The sequence below is a fragment of the Syzygium oleosum genome, unplaced genomic scaffold (genome assembly GCF_021117445.2).
Source record: "Syzygium oleosum isolate NSW1041296 unplaced genomic scaffold, Sole_v2.1 Sole_v2.30, whole genome shotgun sequence".
Classification (NCBI taxonomy): domain Eukaryota; kingdom Viridiplantae; phylum Streptophyta; class Magnoliopsida; order Myrtales; family Myrtaceae; genus Syzygium; species Syzygium oleosum.
In genome coordinates this window covers 1,926,057-1,935,448 of record NW_026607514.1, presented here as the reverse complement: position 1 = coordinate 1,935,448, position 9,392 = coordinate 1,926,057, and positions in this window count along the sequence as shown.

The window sequence follows — 9,392 nt, the reverse complement described above, 5'->3', positions numbered from 1 at the left end:
AAGATTAGTGTGTTTTAATTGCAATTGTGGTTATCGAAATATACATGGCATTTATTATGTAGTAATGAATTACGTGTGAATGATGCCAGGCAGCGAACATCTATACCATGACCTCTTTGCCAGAGAGTGTACTCCCTTGGACGAGTTTGTGTATGAGACTTTGGGAAAAGATAAATGTTTTACCGTCTAAGATAGGTCTATACAAGATTGAGAGGACACGAGGTCCAATGATTTCTTACATGTGTTGGCTTGTAACTCTCATACATGATATATGACGTGGCTTGAGTAGTCGATTAAGAAATGACTGTCATCATGAGGATGTACAATGGCATATTTATCATTACTGATGTATAGATCGTGATGGATGGGCTGAGACATGGTTATATGAGTTTATGATTTTGTCCCCCATGAGTTGGTAGCGACATGCCTCGTTAGTCAAAATGAGTCTTGTCCTGAGACGAGTAGTGTGACATCCTCAATCCGACACCGATTAATTACGCATTATTGGAATTATTCAGTCTCATTTAGGTGCCAATCAAGAGGGTAAGGCTATCTTGCCACATTGGATCTTGATTGATTTTTAGGATATTGCACATTAAGACAATATGTGCATGATTGGTGTCCTATAATTGATTAACCTATAGTTTCCATTTAAATGGAACTTCTAGAAGCCTTTATGGAGATGAGACAAAATTTGGTCTTGTTAAGGGAAGCTTGGGCGCCGCATTTGGAAGAGAGAGGGGAGAAGAAGGCCCACTTGATTAGCTTCTAGAATTGATTTCCCCTAAAGCTTCTAGCATGTGCTCTTGTCTTATGTTAATGAGCCTTGATGGAGATATTTTAAGAATGCTAGGCTAGCCTAAGCTTAGAGCCATGAGTGTAAGTGAATTATTGGTTTCTCTCTCTCTCCCTTGCAAGAACACTTAAGGGGTTTTCTCTCTTATTTCTCCCATTTTCTCACTCTCACTCTCATTTCTCTCATTGCTCTCTTCCTCTCCCTCCCTTCTCTCCCTCTCTCACGCCACCACCATCACCGACCACCATCATCGCCGTCCGTCCACCACCGTGCCATGCCGAGCCGTTCGTGCTGCCAAGTCGCTATCCTCACCGTCACCGCCATGTACGCGCTGTTCGTGCCGCGCCGTGCTAAGCTGCTCACCACTCGCTGCCGTGTCATCCGTGCTGCGTTGGCGCTCGTAATTTGAATGGTTCCTCTATACCTTGGCTAGGACGCTATTCTACGCGTGTCGGACTTAGATTAGTCTTGTTTGAGCATGTTCCATTATGGGTGTTTTTGATGTTCAAGTGGCTGTTGCATTTTGGTTTAGACCTTTTGGAATGAGTTTTGTGGGTTGAAGATTAGTGGGTATCAACTAGAGCTTGAATCTTTGAAGTTTGGTTTGAAAACCAAATTTGTTATTACTGTACCTCTTCGGATTACTATTTTTGTAGAAACTCTTGTGGGCCGGCTCTGAAGTTATGTTCTTCACAAAAGTTGTTCTTCACATCTTGACGTTTAATATATTTTAAATCTGAAATTTTTGGAGGTCATTTGGGTTGCACGAAAGCTCATCTTCAAACCGTATTTAAACTGCCCTGAAATGCTATTTTTCTGACCTTCTTGTCTTTTCGAATTTTTATAAATTTTTCTAGATCTATGTTCAATAAACTTCCTTCATAAAATTTGTTAAGAACTTTTCTTTCTATGACATATAAAAATTTCGAGGCTTTTTAAGGTGATTGGGTACTAAAAGAGATATATTTTGAGGATCGAGTAGTTTGTTCTAACGAGCTGATTTCGGGTCTGACTTTGGGTGACAAAACAACATGATTACAGATTGAACTGGGTTTTGTGCTCTTCATAAGAAATGTTTATCAAGGTGTTTTCTGTGACATATCCAAAACCTAGAATTTTTGGAGTTCATTTAGTATTTATTTTGAAGAGATTTCGGTTACTGTGCAAAGCTGCCCAGATTTACCCAATTTTAAAGATGCACTATTTTCTTTACGTATGATTATTTTAGTGCATCTTTATGTGTGTGGAATTTAGATGTTCTAAGTGCGTGAGCATGACACACTCTTGCATTGGCCTAAGTGAAAGATAGTAATTGGCTTGAGTGATTGATATGCTTGCTTGATTACATAAATGGTTCCGTACTCGTATGATTGTGAGGGACGATGCCCGATGGATTTCGGTTGCTATTCGCGATAGAGTTCGAAATGATAATCTTAATTGAATGCCATCTTCGAGTGAGGTCGAGATGATGCCATGCCCGATGGGGCGGGACGATGCCCAGTTATGCCGGATGACCACCAACCTGAGTGTTGGTCGTGGCCCTGAGCGGTCGTAATAATCGGAACGCGTGTGGATGTATTATGCATAAATTATGTGGCATGACGTGTTCTTGATTAATATGTATGATTGTCGCATGCCGATTGAAAGCGAGACTTCACATGTGAATAGTTATGTGAATTTGATGTGACGACGGGAGGTAAGAAGTATGCGTGATTAATTGATGGTTTTGAAGCATGCTAAGTTGATGAGTTACCCTTCATGTTCCCGAAGCGAGGTTTCATCCTACTCGAGGTTTCGCGATTCTGCTTATTGAGTTTTACTCATTTGTTGTCGTTCACCCCTTTTTAGGCCTCTAGTATGGATACTCGAGTTGTGCGTTTTGGTGTCCCCGTGGACCAAGACGTGGAGGTTGTCGAGTACGAGGCACCGAGGACCGACATCATGTACAAGGAGTACACGACGACCATATGGGTCGACGAGGTGTTCTTTTTGAGTTAGCCCTCGTGGATAGAGGAGCTAGGTTTAACCCCAACCCCTTTTGTTTGAATCGGAAAAAGGCCTGTAGTTACGGGTTTGTATTTTGCTAATGTCTGATTGTTAACATGAATAGATATATCAAGTATGATTTGCCTATGTGTTTTCTTTGCTATCCCTTCTATGTTGTTGATTGGGTGATGTTATTTACGCTTCTGCATGTGCTTATTCGTTAGATAACGCGATGGGTCGGCGGTGCCTCTTGGGACGTTGCATTTAAATGACCATGGCGGCTGTCGTGTGCCTGAGGCTCGGGTTGATCAGGGTGTGGGGCGTGACAAGTATGGTTAGATACCCAATTATATATATTAGTGAGCTACTATGTGTAATTTCGCATCGTGAAATAACATGTCATTTGCTTGTATTTACTTGAACAATTTGTTGTAACATCAACATGTTATTTCATTTTTTTTGTCATTATAGAAAATTATCGCATTTACGAATGTTCATTTTGAATATGCAAATATTTTGTATTCATCTTAAATTTATGTTGTTGTATTTGATACTAGGTCGAGTGATAAGACGATGCCCTACCTTAAACTTAGAAATTTCATTTATCGAATTTAGGGTCATCCCTTTACTTTACATATATGTAGGATGGATCCTCCTCCAGGCGCTTCATTTTAGAGCACATCTCTATTTTGATTGTGACTATCAGCACGAACATGTACCCGGATTTGCACTAGTGTATATCAAGTATAGTTCTACTACTTAAGTCAATGTTGGCTTACCATCGCTTCTCCCTCATTGTTTTGTAGCCTGGTATGGCTTCTGAAACAGCGAGTTGGTAGACCATTAAAAGAAGTTTAAGGTCCATCCAGTCATGATGATGGAGGTGACTAGATGGTGCTCAAAGTCATAGACCATTAGGGTAGTATAGTGATGCTAATTAACCCTGACCTTGTTCCTAGGACTGATGTAATGAATTATGTTTTCATTTGAATATTTGTATCGATATAACAAAGACAAATGTTATTGCAAAGATGTGTGCAACAAAAGTAGGGATGCATCTTTGTACTTAGAGTTTTGATTATGTATAGTAAAAAAAATTGTGTTCATCATTTGAGGTTTAATTATTTATTCTTTTCGAGTTTTAATATTATGCAAAATTGAGGTCGTGATATGTTACATCACAGTCACTTATTTGCTTAGGATTTTCACCTTATGATAATTCCAATAAGGTTAACATCACCAATAACCCCAAATTGATACACTCATGCCAGATTTACCTTAAGCTAATTTTTGTGTCCCAAAAACTTCTGAACTGGTCTACCTGTGCCTTATTTATCCCAAACTAGTACACTCGTGTAACATTTACCATAAACTAATTCTTATGTCAAAAAAATCCCAAATTAATATACACCTGCCATATTTACCCTAAACTAGTGCACCCATGCCATTCCAGATTTACCATGGCACGAATATATCAGTTTGAGGTAAACATGACACGAGTGTACCGGTTTGAGATTTTTTGTGACATAAGAATTAGTTTGGGGTAAATGTGGCACGAGTGTATCAATTTGGGAGTTTTCGTGACACAAAAATTAATTTGGGGTAAATGCAACACAAGTGTATTAGTTTAGGGTTTTGGTGATATTTGTCATATTCAATAGAGTTAATACCACAAAAACTCCAAACTAGTACACCTGTGACAAATTTACCCCAAACTATTTTTTTAACCACAAAAAACTCTACACTGGTACACTTGTGATAATTTTACTCCGAACTAATTTTTTGACCACCAAAAACCCCAAACTGGTACACCTGTGACAATTTTACTCCAAACTAATATTTTGACCACTAAAAACCCTAAACTAGTATATTTGTGACAAATTTACCCTCCGTTGTGTCTGTTAAGTGGGATTAATATCACAAAAAATCACAAATTGGTAAATTTGTGACAAAAAGAGGGGTAAAACCCCAAACTGGTATACCCGTCAACTACCACGTATCATCAAACTTAGCAATTTGACAGTAAAATTTAACGGAAACTAACGAATGGTAAATTTGTCATAGATGTACCAATTTGGGATTTTTGGTGGTTAAAAAATTAGTTCGGGGTAAAATTGTCAAAGGTGTACTAGGGTGGGGTTTTTGGTGATAAAAAAAATAGTTCTGGATAAAATTGTCATATGTGTACCAGTTTGGGGTTTTTTCTGATAAAAAAATAGTTTGGGGTAAATTTGTCACAGATGTACCAGTTTTGGGTTTTCGTGGTATTAACCCTATCTAATAATAGCAGGAGAAGAATACTAAAAGTGCCAAAACTTGCGTACGGCGCTCACTTTAGTGCCAAAAGTTTTTGCTGGCTCACTTAAGTGCCAAATCGGAGGAAAAACGATCACTTAAGTGCCAATGGCAAGAAATTCTGGCCAAATTAATACGTGGCTTTTGTAATTAAAATTTTAATATTAGTTGGATTTTTTTTTTAAAAATAAGTCTACGTGGCATTTCCATGTGTACATTTAGATTTTTTAACTATGTTTTCTGATTTTTTTTCCTTCTTTTCTTTTTTTCTTCTCTTTCTTCTTCTTCTATCTTCGGTCACCAGAGGCCAGCCATCGGCCACGGCCAGCCGCATGGCGTCGCCTGGACAAGGCCGCCGTTGCCCGCCACAGGCGAGGCCCGGCTGACCCTCGCCTGGGCGAGGGCGGGCAAGCCCGACGAGGGTCTACCTCGCCTCGCCTAGGCAAGGTCGAGCCCCGGCGAGGCCATGGCGGCCTCATCGGATCTAGCGAGGGGAGCCCTCGCCGGGGCTCGCCCTTGCCAGATCCGGCGAGGCCGGCCGTCGCCGTGGCCACGGCGGCCTCACGGGGCGTCGCCTTCGCCTGGGCGATGGCCGGCCTCTCCGGATCTAGCGAGGGTGGGCCTCGCCTCGCCGGGGCTCGCCCTCGCCCAGGCGAGGCGAGGCTGACCCTCGCTAGATCAGGCGAGACCGGCCTTCGCCCGGGGGAAGGTGACGCCCCGCAAGGCCGCCGTGGCCACGGCGATGGCCGGCCTCGCCGGATCTGGCGAGGGCGAGCCCCGGGGAGGGCTCCCCTCGCCAGATCCAACGAGGCCGTCGTGGCCTCGCCGGGGCTCGACCTTGCCTAGGTGAGGCGAGGTCGACCCTTGCCGGGGCTCGCCCAGGCGAGGGTCAGTCGGTCCTCGCCTATGGCGGGCGACGGCGGCCTCGTCCGAGCGAGACCAAGCGGCTGGCCGTGGCCGGCCTTCGGTCACTGGCGGTGACTGGAGGTAGAAGAAGAAGAAAGAGAAGAAAAAAAGAAAAGAAGGAAAAAAATCATAAAAAATATTTAAAAAATCCAAGTGTACATGCTAAATTACGTCGTTTTGATGTGTACATGCTGACTAAATCCTCCGGCGAGCCACATCAGCTTCAGAAATTAATAAAAAAATACCACGTCGGATTTCCGGTCAAATTGACCGGAGTTGGCTTTTAAGTGATCGTTTTTGAACAATTTTGGCACTAAAGTGAGCGCCGTACATAAGTTTTGGCACTTCTGCTGTTCTTCACCCCAATAATAGCACATAAAGGTGTAGGCCATATAATTGCCTACGAAGTATTAATTGAGTGGCGCTAATGAAATCACAATTACGAAAATCAAATAGTAAAATTTATTCATTCAAAATGTGACATTACTAATCAACAAGTAATTCCATTATTCAATGAATAAGGTTTTGTAGGCGTACTAGACTGGAGTACATAATGCAATAGGATCCGAAACTTTCTGGCTGGCGATCAAATCCTAAACCATTATAAAAAAGTGCCAAAAAAGTAAGGCCATTGGTCATCGTCACTTCTCCGATGCTTCCCATGTGATAACTTTTAAGCTGTCCAAGCTACTTTCCGTCGTTATATTGACAAAATCTTACCTTTTTTTTTGGTCAAAAATCTTACAAAAGAAATTACTTTTAGAACTCTTACTTGTTGACACCTATTTTTTTTTTCCATTTTCTCACGGGAAGGCGGTTGCGACAATACCACAAAAAACCCTAAACTGACAAATTTATGACAAATTTACCCTAAACTACCCCAAACTGGTATACCTGTGATAAATTTACTACAAACTAATTTTTTGACAATCAAAAAGCCTAAATTGGAGTAAATTTGTAACAAATTTATCCTCCGTCAAATTGGATTAATACCACAAAAATCACAAAATGGTACACCTGTGACAAATAAAGGGTAAAACCAGGAACTGATACACTCGTCAACTGCCACATGTTATCTAACTCAGAAATTTGACAGTAAAATTAAACGAAAACTAACAGAGAGTAAAATTGTCACAGATGTACCAAGTTTGGGGTAAATTTGTCATATGTGTACCGGTTTGGAGTTTTTCGTGGTATTAACCCTTACTTTTATCATAAGAAATATATGGGGTTCGCTCGTTTCGAGAAAAATAAATGATTCAAAAAATATCTTCTTGTAAATGATCGATTGAATTATTTACAAAAAATGAGTGAATAAAAAAAATATTTTCATCGTCCACGAAATTATTTAGACATAAATCATTATCGATGACGAAAACATTTTATTAACTAATTATTTCAAGCGATGAAGCGCTTATTTTTAATAAAATATTTCTAAAATTATTTAGTTTTTGCGAAACAAATCCATCATTAAAACTTAAATGTACTAATTACTAGATTCCGGAATCCATTGCGTGTTTCTCACTTTGAGTTAGACAATAGCTAGTACAAAGTCGTAATGGCCTGGTCCGAAAGGGACAGCTCGAGACATCGTGCAAGCCAAAACTTCCACCAACACCGCGAACAGTTCTTGCACGACTTACGAACTAGGAAGTTGCATGGAAGGTGCATGCATGACTATAGAATTTGATCTTCTTCGTAATAAAATAGACATCGAAGACCCAAAAATTTCCTAAATTTCCCTCTAGTCAACGTCGATTTTTCGCAGAAGAAGTTAGGATCGGGACTCGGGGTCGACATAGAAGAAAAACTAAAATTTCTTGGATCTTAGCGAGCTTTTCACAACCGATAAAAGGGCACACTGTTCTTTATCAAGTCACAAGTCTTTGATCATCTCGTACCTTGGGTATTTGTTACATCACGTGGACTTTTTGCCTTCTGGCACACCGACATGATTGTAATGACAGGCACGTATACTTGTGGATTGAGCAATTGTGAATTAGACGAGCATTTTGTAAAAAAGGTGTAAGATCCTTATGATAAAGCCCAACAGGGAAAGCTACGCCGATCGCCATTCCCCACCCTTTTAATTATATAAAAAGTAAACAATAAGATTTCCTATTCGTGCCAAGAGCAACCAAATTATATATCAGGGTTTTATGTGCAAAGGAAGAGGATTTTGATTTGTTCATGATGTCCTTGGATTTTGATTTGTTTGGTTCATGATATTAGTGGGGGTATTTCACAGGTAAATCAAATTTTGACTACTCTTAATGAAACAAATACGTGCATTTGATTGTTAAACTATAGTTTTCCAAAGTATATAATATGCATAAGACACAATTCATGTAAATCAAGTTATTATAACCTCATGGGTTAGTGCAGTTGGTTGAGGGCATAAGGAGATTTCCAGCTTATGAACTAGAGGCCACTTGTTCAAATCTTACCAATCGCGTATAAAACGCTTTGGGTTAAAGCCACATGTACATGCCAAAATCCCACACTTAACTTGTTCATGGAGCTTGCAAGGTGTTTCATGGATCTGTAGATAATCATATCTCTGCGCTAGTGCCTCTTGGTTATAAAATGAATTCGATTATTTTTTGTGTGTATAAATATTATACATGCGTACTTAGATGATGGGTAACTGCGTAAGTTACCTTTAGTAAAGTCAATTCTTGCTTGAGTCCTCATAATTGTAAAATCTCGTGACATAGAAGTTGGAAAATGATGGTGTTCATATACCGATCCTCTATAAATGTGGCATTTTAATGATATACGTAAACCCTAAAACCACACAAACTTTTCTAGTGACGTCTTGGATGGAGCAAGTGTTCTATGCCCCCACGACACGCAGTGTTTTAAAACCCGTACCGGAGGCCGTGCGCAACTTGACCGGTTCAACTGGTCAGATCGGTGAAGTGGGCAATTTGAAAATTTTACGTACTTTTCGAAACTATATTTGTTAATGTAATATGTCGTAGAAATTGCAAAGATGTCTCGCACAGCTAAGTCGGCAAAGTCGTTTTAGCACATCTCAGAGGGTGTGGGATTGAAACGATTGGACCGAAACAAAGTGCAAAACTGGCCACAGAAGACTGTCAATACTGAAACACTTGGATCGATTCATTCGTTTTAATTAGTTTGACCAGCAGAGGTACGATGGTACGAATCAGACTGGAGACGAGGTTGATACATAGTTGAATCGGCTGGTCCGATCTAGATTTTAAAACGCCGGCTACACATGAGTCCAGTTCAAATTTACCGTTCGATATCCCACGGGGCCACCTCATCCAACCGGATCAGAGCATGTAAAAACTGGTCAAACCAGGCGAGACTTTTCCAAACAGATTTACGTGCTCCGATCCGGTTGATGGCCACGCCGGTTGGGTTTGATCGGTTTTGGGCG